Below are 17,903 nucleotides of genomic sequence, written 5' to 3'. Positions count from 1 at the left end.
ACAGAAATCCGATTGAATAACTGGCTCACAAGATGACGGGCCGAATTATTAATTAGGGCCGGTATTGTCTAATAATGAAACGTAATGGACCGAGTCGCAATTATTTGCTGACATGGAAATGAAATGAATAAATGAGTCCTAGAATCTGGCATCATTACGGGCAAGGTGAAGATAGATCGAAGGGCAGACGGCGGCTTTAGGGACGGGGAGCATTAACAGGAACGTCCCAGCGGGGGCCTAGCCCCGTCGTCGAAAACAAAAACGAAACAGATGTCGATGCGGCCCAATTACAAGAAGGGATATGTCACGGTATGTCGTTGTGACGTGCACAACGCATTATTCTTCTCAGCATCAGTGGTTCCACTGTGAAACCACAATTATATTCGACAATTTGCTGAGGTCTTAGGCTATTATTTATATGATCTTGCAGATGCATGTTTAATTCTGTTCCCGTTAGAATTATTTTTATACATTCCCATTATATAAAGCACAATTTTGTGATGCTGCAAACATCTCGCCTATTTAGATGTTTCCAAGGAAACGCATTTTCCCAGGCCCCGATATCAAATAAAGAGTTTTGTGCGAGATCGTGCGTATTTGCTTGTTTTCCATACAGAACCAATACGCGGTAAGTGTGAAATACCACATTCAGTATTCCCAACGTAACACACATAACAATTTCCCTCTTCTTAACGGTTAAGCGCGACATTCATTTTACTGCTCTAGGCTTTTAACATATTATTTTAGAGACGTTTAACATAGTAATAATTATAAATTGGAAACTTACCACTACAATTTCACCTAAATTGTACTGTTAATTACTGTTTTTAAATATTTGCAAAAATTAAGTAAACTCTACTACTCCACGAAACTTATTGCATTCCTGATACAAGTAACATTAAGGAAGCCGTGAAAAAAATCAACGAGATTCCAGATGCCGATGTTATTACTGCAATATGTTATATAAATAATATTGTTAAAATATTAAAACGAAAAATAAATCATTACATAACCTTACCGTTTGTTTTAAGTTCGCATTTCTAGACTGGGGGAAAAAAAAGACAGACGTATATCACGGCCTGCTGGAGTATAGTAAACACATAAAACATTTTACAGCAACTATGTTGAAGAAAGATATTTTGGTGTTCCGAAGTTGACGTCATTAAACAGAAACCAACATGGAGATTTCATTGCAACTAATTAGAAATTCGTCTTTCAGGTATGTAATAAACGATCTTCGCACAAAATAATGTACGATACACGAGCGGTATGTTTATTTTCATGTTCTCGGAAATTAAAAAAGCTCAACTACGTTTCGCTTTTTCAGTCTTTTCCTCGAACATGAAAACGTCAACATACCGCTCTTGTAACGTATATTACTATCGTCATGATCACTCATACTTTCTCATTATGCAGAGAGTTCGCTTCGGGTCTTCGCCGAGAGTTGGCAGAATTAAGCCTATAGTCGGCTGATGAGTCCTCGGCATCAACCCCTTTGATATGATTATCTGGTTGGGTTTTTCCGAGGTTTTCTCCAACCAAAAGGCAAATGCCAAGTAATCTTTTGGCGAATCCTCGGACCTCATCTAATCTCACTACATCTCGCCAAAATATTGTAAAAAATTGCTCAAAATTGTAAGAATTGTAGAAAATTACTAAATTGTAAAACTGTAAAAATTTGTAAAAATTGTAATTGTAATATTGTAAAATTTTGACTTGTTCCACATCTTAAAGCTTCATTGCTCATGTAAGATCTATGGAATAAAATGAATGAATGAATGAATGAATGAATGAATGAATGAATGAATGAATGAATGAATGAATGAATGAATGAATGAATGAATGAATGAATGAATGAAGGCCATGTAATGCGCGTGCATGTCGCGCAGTTTAGTTCCATAGTTGGCATTTGCAGTGTGACGAAATTTAATCAGTTAATTTTGTACGTTATTAGTCTACACAAATGAAGCGTTTTCGAATAATTGACAAAGGAATATTTCTTTCGGCTTGTTCTTCGCGTTGACATCTTACCCTCATACGTCTCAATACTTAATAGTTTTACCATAAATGGGAGTCAAACTTCAGACACAAATTACTTTCTTTTCAGTTAAACTGTTATTCAAGTAACAAAATTACATTAATTAGTCTTTTTCGTTACTTAAAACCTAAAGATTCTGTCTTAAATTAATACAATTATACCCCTTTCACCTTGTATATCCTGAAACTATAGTATCATTCATTCATTCATTCATTCATTCATTCATTCATTCATTCATTCATTCATTCGTTCATTCGTTCCTTCGTTCATTCATTCGTTCACTCGTTCATTCATTCGTTCGTTCATTCATTCATTCATTCGTTCCTTCATTCATTCATTCGTTCATTCGTTCATTCGTTCATTCGTTCCTTCCTTCGTTCGTTCGTTCTTTCGTTCACTCGTTCATTCATTCATTCATTCATTCATTAATTCATTCGTTCATTCGTTCCTTCGTTCGTTCATTCGTTCACTCGTTCATTCATTCGTTCGTTCATTCATTCATTCATTCGTTCCTTCATTCATTCATTCGTTCATTCGTTCATTCGTTCCTTCCTTCGTTCGTTCGTTCTTTCGTTCACTCGTTCATTCATTCATTCATTCATTCATTCATTCATTCGTTCATTCGTTCCTTCGTTCGTTCATTCGTTCACTCGTTCATTCATTCGTTCGTTCATTCATTCATTCATTCATTCGTTCCTTCATTCATTCATTCGTTCATTCGTTCCTTCCTTCGTTCGTTCGTTCTTTCGTTCACTCGTTCATTCATTCATTCATTCATTCATTCGTTCTTTCGTTCGTTCATTCGTTCACTCGTTCATTCATTCGTTCATTCATTCATTCATTCATTCATTCATTCATTCATTCATTCATTCATTCATTCATTCATTCATTCATTCATTCGTTCCTTCGTTCGTTCACTCGTTCATTCATTCGTTCGTTCATTCATTCATTCACTCGTTCATTCATTCGTTCATTCATTCATTCATTCGTTCATTCGTTCCTTCGTTCGTTCATTCGTTCACTCGTTCATTCATTCGTTCGTTCATTCATACATTCATTCGTTCCTTCATTCATTCATTCATTCATTCGTTCATTCGTTCCTTCCTTCGTTCGTTCGTTCTTTCGTTCACTCGTTCATTCATTCATTCATTCATTCATTCATTCATTCATTCATTCATTATCTTCCATAGATCTTTACATGAGCAATGAAGCTTTAAGATGTGGAATAAGTCAAAATTTTAGAATATTACAATTCCAATTTTTACAGTTTTACAATGTAGCAATTTTCTACAATGATGAGGTGAGGTCCGAGGATTCGCCTAAAGACACAGGTATTGTAGCATATCTCAGTGTGTATGACAGCCTTTAGAACCGTGTAGCAACGTGTAAAACGCCATGGTCCTATATCATGTAGGCCTATAAATGTTTTTTCTCATCATGTCTCAGATATGAAAGAATGCCCCCTGGAAAATTAAAGACTTTTAGGCCTAATTGTTCTAAAATTTTATGGTTGAAAACAAATTTTGTTAAAAGTTATTTAAAGATGTCATCTCGGATGGCAGAGTGGTTACTAGAGATAAACAACGATCGAAAAAGCAAGACTAACAGCGCCCGCACGACAATGTTGTATGTGTCGCGTTGTAGACATAAAGACTGCTTGTGAGTGTTTCGAGATGCCGAGATTGATCACTCCTGAAGTCCCGAACGTCAAGCAGCCTTCAATCGCCACAGTTGTTTATACCTGATTGAACTTTTATCTACTTTGGCAACTGTTATATATGTATAAACAATCAAGTAGCCTATTTGAAACATCATCTCTGCCTTTCAGTGTATAATAATCCGTTCCTCAGTCTTTATTTAATTACTAGGCCCTTATTAAAAGGCTAGGAATTTACTTTTCATATGTTTGAGATCAAGTGTGCAATCTCAAGTAAAAAGATATTAACGTTATGTTTTATGTTTCTTAGAAATGCAAATTTATTTGAGAATTACACAAATCTGGCTTTCAGGTAGTAGCTCCCTGTAAAGCAGGTTTCAATAATTTCAAGGAAAATTTGTTCCGGAGCCGGGTATCGATCCCGGGACCCTTCGCTTAGCGCGCGAACGCTCTACCGACTGAGCTACCCCAGGAACTATACACGACACCGTCACAATTTTTGTGGGGGGGGGAAATTGTGACGGTGTCGTGTATAGTTCCTGGGGTAGCTCAGTCGGTAGAGCGTTCGCGCGCTAAGCGAAGGGTCCCGGGATCGATACCCGGCTCCGGAATAATTTTTCCTTGAAATTATTGATATTTGAGAATTGTTTTTTCTATTTATATAACCATAGGTAATGCCATATAATAGAACCAGAACATTTTGATAACTAAGATACTGTTATGTTTTGTCTTTTTGACTCATTTAAACAATTATGCTGTTATTTATTTCAATGATGTATATTATTCAAAGTTACGAAATCTTTCCACGCCGACCAAATGCTATTTCGAGAATGATGAGCGAGACTCGAAGCACACGAGAATGACGAGACTAGACTCGAAAGACAAATGCAACGAACACAGCGAACGAGAGTGGCAATGTTCATGTCTAGTGGTTACTATAGTTGCTATTGACTCTGAGATTCGCGGATTCGAGCCTGGTCAAAGTCGATATATTTAATTATATTTTTAGTTGGGATTTTTCCACTCTTCAGCGGTTTGAATCTAATGCTCCTTCCTTATTCGAATATGAAACTTCGTTGGCAATTACTCGTATAATGAATCAAATTGAGTTAGCTTTAATCTCCCTGGCATCTATGCCGCACACCCAACATAATATCCACCGCGGCACATAAAACGTGTCTGCAGCTTTTCTGACAGACCAAGTCGAATTACCAGGTGTTTACGAGAGACTTCCCGGCATGCTTTGCTCTCGCTTGCAACCTCAATTCTCACGTCTGTCACTCAAGCTCATACGTGCCTGATTGTCGGTGTTGGTGTCCACACAATCCCGCCCAAGACAAATGACTCTGTTTTCTGCATTCTCTCTACTCATTGCGGGGTCGCGGACCGCAATTAGCCTATTACCTCTGCGAACCGTTCGCGTATCTCTGAGCCCATCTGTCTCTGAACAAAAAAAGAAGAACTTGATCAGCGGGGGGTGATCAGCGGCCCAAGGAATAAAGGGATGTGGAATTCCTCTCGATACCCACATAATTGATTTCGGTGGAAGCGACTGCAATCCGAGAATGTCGGCTCTCGGAGTGACTGACGCTTTTGTACGATTCGTTCGCACCTGAAGATTCATCAACAATCTGTCACTGGGTCAAACTAATTCCTCTCCGTTTTCATATCAGTCTTACATCTAAGACTTAATTTTCGAGATGGGATGTGGGGAAATCCAGTCATTTCTCATGCAGATCGGATCGCAGATAATAACTTTTTTGTTGGATGATCTCCTAAACCTAAACGAAGCGAAAAGCACAATATTTAATACGCCCGTCCAGTAAACAGTACAACATTACGTTGTGGTCAATATCTGAATTTCTGTTCCAGAACATTGCTGTAGAAATTCTAGTTATCTCTTGATTTACTATGTCATTCTACACCAGGCATGTTAATTGATGCCCACAGGAGCAAGCGCGCGCTTTAGAGACCAGGAGAGCCTGAGCGCTTTACAGCGGAAAGGAAAGAGACAGACGAAAGAGGTAGTATATGCCGCTTTGTCGAGCTATATTCAGGGATGGCCAGCACTGATTCAATAGATAAAGGGAAGAGAACTTATTAAAACTGTATCCATGTTAATTTTTAGATTTGCCTGAGAAGTATAAGTGCATTATAAGAATGTAAGTTTTAATTTTAATGCTCATTTTTCACAAGTTTGATTTTTTTACTCAAAAGAAATATTTTCTCAACTTGTTTTATAGAAAAGTGAAATTTTCAGATATACGCCTATTTATTTAGTAGCCTTACAGAATGTGTTCGTAAATCTAATATACCGTATATACGTATTAATGAAGATAGTGTATTGAGAATTTTCAAAATATTCGCATGGAAATTGTTTGTAAGGAAATGAATTAACAAAGCAACTACTGCTACGTCATAAGCAAAAGATACGTGCCCATGTGTTGTAAAAATGTCAGCTCTATCTTCAGCAGATTTCGAGAAAATAATTTAATATTCTGATGATAGGAAGTTGCTCACAAACATCACCTTAAAAGCATAATGCGATAAGAGTTTTGTTATGTAATATTAATTACACTTAAAACATATACAGTACCTAGGTAACTTTGCTTTGTATTGTAATATTGTTTTGATTAGTTTATTGATTACTTTTGTAAGGCTAAAGATAGCATTAATATAAATTCCAACTTATCATGTCATACTCAATCTCTTTCTTTGGAATATCACTTTCTTTATGAATGATGTGTTTCATCCACTTAATACAGTATAATATTATACTACTATGGAATTTAAGTGAATATTCCTTCTTAATTCTCTATTACGTTATTAAGATTTAAAACACAAGTGCAATATTAAGAAATCAGTGTTAGTACTTTTGTTTTACAGACAATATAGATAATATTAAACAGAAAGAAGCCATATAAAAATAACGACATAAAATTTCACGTTCCGTTTGAAGTTTGTGCACCACTGTTTTCTTAATCCAACAGGTTGCTTATTCATATACACAACCCTTCCTCTTTCCATACTTAGCGCTTGCTGCCCGCGCACGACGTCAAGGTCAGAAAAATGCGATTACTTTGACATCACTGTTCTACACTATAAATAAAGATATAAATCAAAACAATCATTTTATAAATCTGTAACTTTTGTCGGTTTCCATGAAAGTATATATTTCATATTTATCATCATCATACGGCTTTCAGGTAGTGGTTTCCTTCACATTTCTGCATACGGTCCACCACTCCCTTGATTACATTCAATCATATATCCTTTATATTTCTCCTATCATCTATATCTCCCCATATCTTCCAATTACCTAAAGTTAAACCATATTTCTGTGCATTTCTTCCTCCATCTTTCTGATGTACAGCATTGTCTACCTTTCTCTTATATAGAAACATTATCGTCTACATCTACTCATCCATCTCTACTACTATCATTGTCATCTTTCATTACTGGTACCCTAATTTTCTGTTTATCGTAAAAACCTTTTCTTATCTCTGACTAGTATTCGCTAATATTTCTACTTTCTACTTTCTCATCTACATTATCGTATTATATTATTTGTCTCATTTATTGTTCCAATGTTCTAATGTTTGTAATAAATCCTTGCTATTTCTTGTTCAATTCTCTTATCACTTTTGCACTTTATTGGATAACTTTTACGGTTCACTCTCAATGAAAGTATATATATATACAGTATGACCCATATTTATATCCAACATTTCATTCGTTTATCACAAGTAAATTAATTAACATTACAGGATCAAAGTAGCATGAACTAATAGTCCAGTCATCACGATTGCTTAAAATTTCACCAATATTAAAATTCGATGTAAGCACCAGCATTTGCTGCACATTTTTCCAGACGTGGCTGAACATTCCGTACTGCTCTCACAAGCATTTCATTTTGCACCCGGCCACACTCCTCTCGTCTGACCATAGAATGTGTCGCAAAAGGTTACGTTCCTCTTGAATCCATGCTAGTAAAGAATCCGCAGACTCCATTCTGATATCACAGTCCTCACATGACAGAGCTTGCACAAAGTGTGGCTTCCATGGCCGCCAATTCATTTCCTTTAGCAACCGCTGCACGGATACACCAGATTCCCGCTGGTACTGTCGAATGGATTTCTTAGGATTTCTCTGGAAGGCCTCAGTAGCGGCTGCTTTAGCCTCCTCTGTTATCACTGTTTTTGGCTGCTCTAAACTATTCGCCGTTCGTAACTGATGCATTTCCTAAACTAACCGCCACGCGCAATTAATGGACTTCCTAAACTGACCGCCGCGCGCAACTGATGCATTTCCTAAACTGACCGCCGCGCGCAATTAATGGACTTCCTAAACTGAGCGCCACGCGCAATTAATTTACTTCCTAAACTTACCGCTGTGCGTAACTGATGCATTTCCTAAACTAACCGCTGCGCGCAATTAATGGACTTCCTAAACTTACCGCTGCGCGCAACTGACGCATTTCCTAAACTGACCGCCGCGCGCAATTAATGGACTTCCTAAACTTACCGCTGCGCGTAACTGATTCATTTCCTAAACTAACCGCCGCGAGCAATTAATGGACTTCATAAACTTACCGCTGCGCGCAACTGACGCATTTCCTCAACTGACCGACGCGCGCAATTAATGGACTTCCTAAACTTACCGCTGCGCGTAACTGATTCATTTCCTAAACTAACCGCCGCGAGCAATTAATGGACTTCATAAACTTACCGCTGCGCGCAACTGACGCATTTCCTCAACTGACCGACGCGCGCAATTAATGGACTTCCTAAACTTACCGCTGCGCGCAACTGACGCATTTCCTAAACTGACCGCCGCGCGCAATTAATGGGCTTCCTAAACTGAGCGCCGCGCGCAACTGATGCATTTTCTAAACTTACCGCCGCGCTGCAATTAATGGACTTCCTAAACTGACCGCCGCGCGCAACTGATTCATTTCCTAAACTGACCGCCGCGCGCAATTAATTGACTTCCTAAACTTACCGCTGCGCGTAACTGATGCACTTCCTATATTGACCGCCGCGCGTATTAGATGCACTCAAATCAGGTAGAAATATTTCTTGCGCGCAATTGACTTCCCAAGACAAAAGTTTGACTTCAGACAGTGACGAAAGCCCCGGAGCCTATATCTTTGGTTAGCCTTGAGTCACACTGTACATGACGCGACTCCCATGGTGTGCGGTCAAAGCGATTTTGGGACTCAGCCTGAACAATACAGCTTGCAACAATGACAATGAACGAACTTCTCAATTCGAACGCGAGACATGCAACATTAAAGCTACGTGCTTCAGACGTTGCGTACAATGCGGCCTCTACTTGATTTTTCATAGACCAGAAATGCATTGCATAACTCTATTGTGTTTGTTTTCGTCTGACAGATAACCTCTTGTTTCCATATAGCCTACACTACAAGTTAACGGGCGTAATTAATCACAAGGGACCCAAAGTGGAGTCTGTCTGGCTGTTGTGCAGGATGTCTGCGTGTACCTTTAGGTGGACTTGGACTGCTTTGAAATTAAAACAATAACCGAGAGAGGCGCATAAAAAGACATCGGTTTTCAAAGGTTTCCTGACAGAGATCGGAAAGATAATTCTGTGGGTAACTTTCATCTATCTGGCATCTTGTAAACTGGTGTCTTTTGCGAGGCTGAAGAAGCGATAAAAAGAACCTTTTATGATTTTTTTCCGCCTCCTAAAAGAACATGACAGAAATTAAACTTTTGAAAACGACTTTTAACAGAAAAATGGTAATCTTGTACAGCATTTGAAAGTATACCTGGACTTGTCGTTACCTGTTAAATGTACTTTCGTAGAATTAAATCTCACATGTTATGAAACAGAATTACATTACACTAATAATTTAGGGCCGTATTCATAAACATTTTTAGCGCGGGTTTCCGGTGGATGATCAGCGTTTTTCGTATTCATAAACCAGTGTTAGCGATAGGATATGATTTGAATTCTGTACTAGTAACCAGTGGATAGCCGGGGTTAACTTAGTACGCTCGTAGCGCGTGCTGCGAAATGTCTATGAATAGCACCCTTAGTATTTAAAATTAAATATTAACTAGTGGCTTGTGCAGCAAAGCTGCTGCAAACTAAGTTCGTTAGACGTTCAAATAAAAATTTTTCAGATTTATTTTCAATGAAGAATACTTGTCTTTTTGATTGTTATTTGCTTCCATAATAATGAAACATACTCCCTCTGAATGAATTTTTTTAGGCCAAATACTTTTTCTTGAACCTATCCAACTTCAGTTTTTGAGTTTTAACGCGAAAACGCAAGTATCAATGTCAGGACGATTGCAGTAGCTATTTCAGTTCATTGTGGATTGTAGGCAAAAGTTAAAAAAATGTCAGGTTTGCTAAGCTTTGGAACAATAGCATTTTCGTATAGCTGCTGCATGTAGAACTTGAAATGTAGAGCGTAAAATCATTTTATCCTACTAAGAGATCTTGCTGAAATGATCGGGAGACTACAACATTTTCTAGGCCTCTTATTTTATCATTAAGTAATACCTTTTTATCTTCCCTTAGGAACTGTAATTTTTGCGCTCTCTCGAGCCAATACTGAAGGCAAAGACACATATCAATATCTACACTACACCGCCATTACTTACTTACTTACTTACTGCTTTTAAGGAACCCGGAGGTTCATTGCCGCCCTCACATAAGCCCGCCATTGGTCCCTATCCTGAGCTACACCGCCATTAAGTATATGAAAAAGACCCAACCCCACTGGTTTAATAAGTATAAAAATATTTGATTTTTAATAACAATATTATTATCTTACTTAAGTTTTGTAGTTATACATAGCAGTCACTCAGTAAATATAGAAATTAAGATCTAAATTAAGATATTCTCTACATTTACTTACATAACCTCAAAACGTTTCACTTTCATGTCATCAATATAGCATCAATATTATGTACAATGAATGAAGAATAGGCGCATCATGATATTAACTATAATAATATTTAATTACTAATGGTAATAATGTCATCAAATCACCTCAAGTTTCGTAGATTTGAATATCCAATACACAGTTGTATTTAAAAAATTATACACTGCAGAATCAGTTTTTAATAACAAATTGAATTGAACTCTAAATATGTCGGCAATCCTGCAGGTCATGGCCTTCGTGTAATAGCCTGTTGTTTATTGTAGTGTGTGTTTTGTTCTGAAATTCAATCAAGTCGGCCGTGATTCAATAAAATTAGTTCTCAAAACTGACAACAGATGGATTTTGGAAAATAGGAAAATTATGTAGGAAAATTGACATTTCACTGAAAACTACTACTTTTCCGAAAAACTTTGGGTTCCAAGCTTCAAAATGAGGGGTCACTCATTAAAATCAGTTCAGCCGTTTTCCCGTAATTTCCATTACCAGTTCAAATTATATATATAGATTTACGACAATTTTCTTTCTCGTCATCATTATCATCATCATCATCATCATCATCATCATCATCATCATCATCATCAGCAGCAGCAGCAGCAGCAGTAACTCGATATATGGCCGGCTATGCTACTTTTCTGGTTTCTAGTTGATGACATAATCTATTTAGTATAATTATCATTAATTTATTTGGCAATTTATTCGTGTAATTTATCCGAATTATTTCTCGTTTGTTAAATTCTTATATTCATGTAACACAGTAGTTCTTCTTGTCATGATTATTTTTACAATTTCAAGCTTATAACCGGCTTGATGCATTATCTTAAAGATAAATTGAGAACAGCTGTTATCTACACGTATGATTTAAAGAATGGGCTAAATGAGTTAAAACCGAAAATTCAGTACCCTATTTGAAATATATTAACTATACTTAGAGCTGTTTTCGAGTGAGTATTAGGCCTATTACAAACACAGTCTTTCGTTTACTGTTCTATACAATTTCCTATATGCTATTTCTATTAAATATAGAATATAATCTAAATTTAACAGAAGAAATAATGAAATCAGACGTAAACACTGAAATACTGCAACAATTGTCTTTAGAGACAATTAATATTAGGTACCCTCCACAAAACTGGCTTCATTTATACACCGACGGATCCTTGATCTCCAGAGAACAAGGTGCCGGTGCAGGGGTTACGTGCTGTCTCTTCTCACTTTATAGATCTCTTGGATATGGAACAACAAGTTTTAATGGAGAAATCATTACAATAAGTGAAAGTCTCAGGAATCTTCTATGCCACATCAATAAATTTAGGAATGCAGTTATATTGTCAGACTCCAAAGCAGCTATTCTATCAATACTCTCTAAACACACACCTTCATCTCAAACAGCAGAAATAACTAAAATGCTCTCTCAATTAATATCACTCAATAAAAGAATTGTATTCCAATGGATACCATCCCATTGTGGAATCCTGGGAAACGAGAATGCGGATGCTTTAGCAAAGAAGGGCAGCACTGCTACTTACAGACCTGTTACTAAATCTACGTATTACTCTGTGAAGAGATTTATTAAATCTACATACTTAGACTTCAACAAACAAAATTTGATAACACAATCCCAAGGGAAAAAATGGAACTCTCTGCATCAAAATCCACAGTTAATTCCCGATTTACCACGAAAATCGTCTGTAGCTGCATTTAGATTGGCAACAGGCCATGATTGTTTGGCTAAACACCTGCATAGAATTGGAATATATCAGTCCCCTAACTGCCCATTGTGCAACTCAAACCAAGAAATGGATTCGGAACACCTCAAAATCTGTGCTTCATTGGCTGGTCATGATAATATCTTTGAAAAGTATTGGAGTGCAAGAGGTCAAATGACTTTATTGTCAAACGCCTGGCATTAGAAAACAACAACAATAACAACATATGCTATTTCTAAATTTAGTTTTATTAATGCTTCCCGAATAAATAAAACAAGATAGAGAATGTGTAATGCGTCTTCTTTTCTATTAGGCTACACAAAGGACATATGTATTTTCCTATATGTCCTCTTCTATTTCTTAACCTTTAAATTCCCAATCTCCACCACGCTAGTCCTATTGGTTCTTCCGTGTTGTTAACTTTTGTATATTCTTCCTGTCCCCATATGATTTTCATTTCTTTGTAATTTATTAATGATTTTAAACTATTTAGATTACCAAACATTTCCTGTCTCACTATCTCGTTACACCTTCTTATTATAATTTTACCTATCAAATTTATATTAATTTTCCCAATTTCTTGCCATAACTGAGTCCTAAACTGCTTACATTACTTTCTAGTTCTTTTATACAATATGACTTAGTTTTCATCGTTTGTAGGTACCTTAATCATTTTTTCAAGATATCATTTTTTTCTTTCTCTATGATATAACCCAAAAATTTAATTTTCCTAACTAATATTGTTCCCCTACTACCCTCCAGCCCCATTTCCAATCTGGCTGCTATAGTTGTAATATATGTTTTTGAGAACCAACTATAATAGCGAATTCATGAATTTTACCCCAGTTTGTTATTCAGTAAAGTTCTAAAGTAGCCTATGTTGTTCTTCAGGTAAAACGTAAAAAAATCTTGTACCAGTATCTTTCAGGTAAACTAAAAGAATCTTATCTCCTTTTACATCAGTACAGGTCACTGAAAGACCAGTATTTCTGTACAGACTTCCATAATTAGTTTAAAAACACAGGTCTTGGTTGTTTACAACCAACTCTCTCTGTGATAAAGATCAAGCCGAGGAGTCTATTTCTTGAGGAAGTGGACGAGAGAGAGGGAGCTAATGTCATAGACGGACGGACGATAAAACTTCAAAAGACTTCAATGGCAAAAAAATATAGGTATCTATAAACTAAGAATTAAGAAAAAATAAGGCATTTTGTGTGCTTAGTTCTGATGTAAATTATGGTTATTCAATTTATAAGTGAACTAGTGGCTTGCGCAGCACATGCTGCAAGCTAATTCATTAGAAGTTCAAATAAAAATTTTTCAGATTTATTTTCAATGAAGAATAGGCCTACCAGTCATTTTAAAAGTCATTTGCTTCCATAATAATGAAACATACTCTCTCTGAGTGGCTTTTTAAGGTCAAATACTTTTTCTTGAACCTATCCATCTTCAGTTTTTGAGTTTAAAAGCGAAAACGCAAGTAACAATGTCAGGACAATCAGTGGATTTTTCATATGGGAGTAAAGCAGTAGTAGAGGTCGTTGTGGATTGTAGGGAAGAGTTAAGAAAATATCAGGTTTGCCATGCTTTCCAACAATAGACATAGCATCTTCGTATAGCTGCTAAATGTTTCGTGAACTACCTTGAAATGTAGAGGGTAGAATCATTTTATCCTGCTAAGAGATCATGCTGAAATGATCGGGAGACTACAAAATCTTGTAAGACTCTTATTTTATCACTAGGCCTGAGTATCGGTATTACCTTTTTGTCTTTCCTTAGGAACTGTAATTTTTGCGCTCTCTCCAGACAATACTGGAGAGAATCACGCATATAAATGTCCACACCACACCGCCATTAAATATGTGAAAAAGACCCACACCACTTGATTAATAACTATAAAAAATTTTCACTCTTAATAACAATAATTTTAACTTACGTAAGTTTTGTAGTTTTCAGTAACATATACTGTATATATAATAGTACAGTTGTCACTCAGTAAATTACAGAAATGAAGAACTAATTTAAGATATTCTCTACGTCTACTTATGTAACCCCAAAAGGTTTGAGTTTCATATCATCAATAGGCTATATCATTAATATGACTGTATATCAGTGACAAATACTCATATCATGGCATTAACTGTAATAATATTTCACTTTTAATGGCGATAAGTCATCAAACCACCTCAAGTTTCGTAGTTTTTAATATCCAGTACACAGCTGTACTTAGAAAATTACAAACCACAGAATCAGATCTGTAAATTATTTTTAGTAAGTCTTGAAAGTTTTTAATAACCAATTACAGAGACGTTATAAAAAATGACACAAATGAAGATCGACATATTGTTGTCATTATGATGCCACAGAATTTACTCCGGTTTGCTCTAATTAAAATATATGTTAGAAATCCTGCAGGTCGTAGCCTTCGTGTGATATTGTTTATTGTAGTGTGTTTGTGTTTTGTTTTATTCTTAAAAGTCCATTATTTCTCAACACTGACGACAGGTGGATTTTGGAAAATAGGAAAATGATGTAGGAAAATTGACATTTCACTGAAAACTACTATTTTTATGAAAAACTTTGGGTTCGAAGCTTCAAAATGAGGTGTCGTTTATTAAAATACGTTCAGCCGGTTTCACGTAATTTTCATTACCAGTTCAAATTATATATCTGCAGTGCTCGGGAAAAGTGACACAAGTCAGTTTCCACAAACCTTTTTTGATAATTTATTGACAACTTACAGAACATCTGTTCGCTTGGAAAAAAATACATAAGTATTCCTCCCATTACAATAATGCATACAGAAAAAAATCAAATCGACATAAACCAGTGTAAGTTGTCAATAAATTATCAAAAAAGGTTTGTGGAAACTGACTTATGTCACTTTTCCCGAGCACTGTAGATAGATATATATATATATATATATATATATATATATATATATATATATATATATATATATATATATATATATATACAGGGTGTTTAAAAAATACGGGGCATAATTTCAGGTATGTATTTCCCACATGTAGACAATCAAAATAGTTCATTACAACATGTGTCCGGAAATGCTTTATTTCCGAGTTATGGCCTTCACAACATTGAAATTCACCGGAACGTTTTTCTTTCCGCAGGTCGTTGCCGTCAAAGGATACATTAAGAGGGCATTCTGACAGTTCATTCCGAGGCGATAGAAGGAGTCATGTTCACAGTCTCCAGAATCTCCTCCTGTACTTCTGGAGTTGTAGATCTTGGTCGTCCCCTTTCCAAACCAGGAGAGTTAAATTTTCCATACTCGCACAGATGGTAATGGAGACGTACAAATGTCTTCCGATCTGGACATTGTCGCTGTGGGTACCTCTCCTGGTACAAACGACGAGCCAGCGCAGCATTGCCGTCCGCCTTACCGTACATGAAGTGTATCTCTGCCAGCTCTTGATTTGAATACATGTCGCACAGTCTAACGCCTACACAACACTGAATGTAACCTTCGCCTCGGAATGAACTGTCAGAGTGCCCTCTTAATGTCTCCTTTGACGGCAACGACCTGCGGAAAGAAAAACGTTCCGGTGAATTTCAATGTTGTGAAGGCCGTAACTAAAAAAAAAAGCATTTCCGGACACATGTTGTAATGAACTATTTCGATTGTCTACATGTGGGAAATACATACCTGAAATTATGCCCCGTATTTTTGAAACACCCTGTATATATATATATATATATATATATATATATATATACATCATATAGATGTTATTAATTATTCAATGAACATCTGATCTCTTATCAGTCAATGATACTTTATTCTCATAAGTATCCAGATGCATGAACATTGACAGAAGAGAGAAAATATAGGATACTAAAATAGGTATTGCGATGAAACTAGTTCGATTAATTAAAATATGTCTCAGTGAAACGTACAGCAGAGTCCGTATAGAGTAGTTTCTCTCAGATGCTTTTCCAGTTCACTGCGGGCTAAAGCAAGGAGATACACTATCATCTTTTTTTAACTTCACTCTAGAATATGTCATTAGGAAAATTCAGGATAACAGAGAGAGTTTGGAATTGAACTGGTTACGTCAGCTTCTTCTTCTTCTTCTTTTTCTTTTTATATTATTATTATTATTATTATTATTATTATTATTATTATTATTATTATTATTATTATTATCATTAGTTTGGAGAAATGCAAACGAATTAAATATGATTTAAGTTTCGTATTTAAGTTAAATTACAATTAATTAATTATGGGTTAGTAACGTATTGGTGAATTCGGCCTTAAATTTAAAATCTTCAAAATATGCATTATGCATTAATTTACTCCCAAAAAGAAACAAAAGATGCAAACATGCACCTAAAAAGTACAGCCATTTGGAATTGATATGTCATTCATTCATAGTGTTCTGCTCAAGGGCAGGTCTTTTACTGCAAATCCAGCATTCTCAAGTCTTTCCTATTTTCTGGCCTTCCTCCTCTTTGCCTCCTCATATGATCTTCAAATTTCAAATTCAAATTTATTCACAATTTAACATTTGAAATGATACATATGAATAGATACCGGAAATGAGCATATGCTCGTGCTCGGGTACAGTCCAGTAATGTTGATGATAGAAATAATAATAATAATAATAATAATAATAATAATAATAATAATAATAGAATAACCGTGACGGAGATGATACAAGGATAGTAATACAAATTAATTCAATAATAATAATAATAATAATAATAATAATAATAATAATAATAATAATAATAAAACAAAAATATTTACAATAATAAAATAAATAATAGGACGGATAAAATAAAATATAAAACCACTTAGCGAGAGTTAACACAACTTAAATAAGCATATAATAACCAGGAAAAAAAAATGACGAACTCGAAAATCAACAGAAAAGTTCGTTGCATCGCAGACGATAGCAACCGCCGTATTGACATTGTGATCTATAGCCTATATCTCAATGTCGTCTATCATCTGATGTCTTTTTCTGCCCCGAACTCTTCTCCCGTTCACCATTCCTTCCAGTGTATCCTTCAGAAGGCAGTTTGTTCCCAGCCAGTGACCCAGCCAATTCCTTTTCCTCTTCCTGATCTGTTTCAGCATCATTATTTCTTCACCCACTCTTTCCAACACAGCTTCGTTTCTTATTCTGTTTGTCCATTTTACATGTTCCCTCCTTCTCCATATCCACATTTCAAATGCTTCTAGTAGTTTCTCTTCACTTCATCGCAATGTACATGTTTCTCCCCATACAATGCTGCACTCCACACAAAGCACTTCACTAGTTTCTTCAGAGGTCAGCAGAAGATGCTCCTTTTGTCATGTTTGCAGTTTTTCTTGGGGTTGGTAAATGCGGTAGCTTCCCGTTGCTTTCCGCACAGCACTCTCTCTTTCGCATCTTAAGAGATCCCAGGGGGCCCCAGCGTGGAGGTGATGAGATTTGACTATAGGCCCTCCGGAATTCACCGAATTTCACCGCAAGGGTTAAACATCAGTTGTATCAGGGTTTTTGACCTATCAAACGAATATTTAGGCCTACAACATTCAAGAAATGTAACAAGTTTGTATAATTATCT

At 36.1% G+C, this 17,903-nt stretch overlaps 2 non-coding genes across 2 annotated transcripts; one reads left to right on the top strand and one right to left on the bottom strand.

Annotated features, from left to right (window-relative positions):
* Window positions 1-4,095: 4,095 nt before the first annotated feature.
* On the bottom strand, window positions 4,096-4,169 carry TRNAS-GCU (transfer RNA serine (anticodon GCU)). The gene has a single exon. It is a non-coding gene; the product is annotated as a tRNA-Ser (tRNA).
* A 63-nt stretch (window positions 4,170-4,232) lies between these two features.
* On the top strand, window positions 4,233-4,306 carry TRNAS-GCU (transfer RNA serine (anticodon GCU)). The gene has a single exon. It is a non-coding gene; the product is annotated as a tRNA-Ser (tRNA).
* Window positions 4,307-17,903: the final 13,597 nt, after the last annotated feature.

The sequence above is a fragment of the Periplaneta americana genome, chromosome 3, assembly GCF_040183065.1.
Source record: "Periplaneta americana isolate PAMFEO1 chromosome 3, P.americana_PAMFEO1_priV1, whole genome shotgun sequence".
Taxonomy (NCBI): Eukaryota; Metazoa; Arthropoda; class Insecta; order Blattodea; family Blattidae; genus Periplaneta; species Periplaneta americana.
This window is presented reverse-complemented; position numbering and strand designations above follow the sequence as displayed.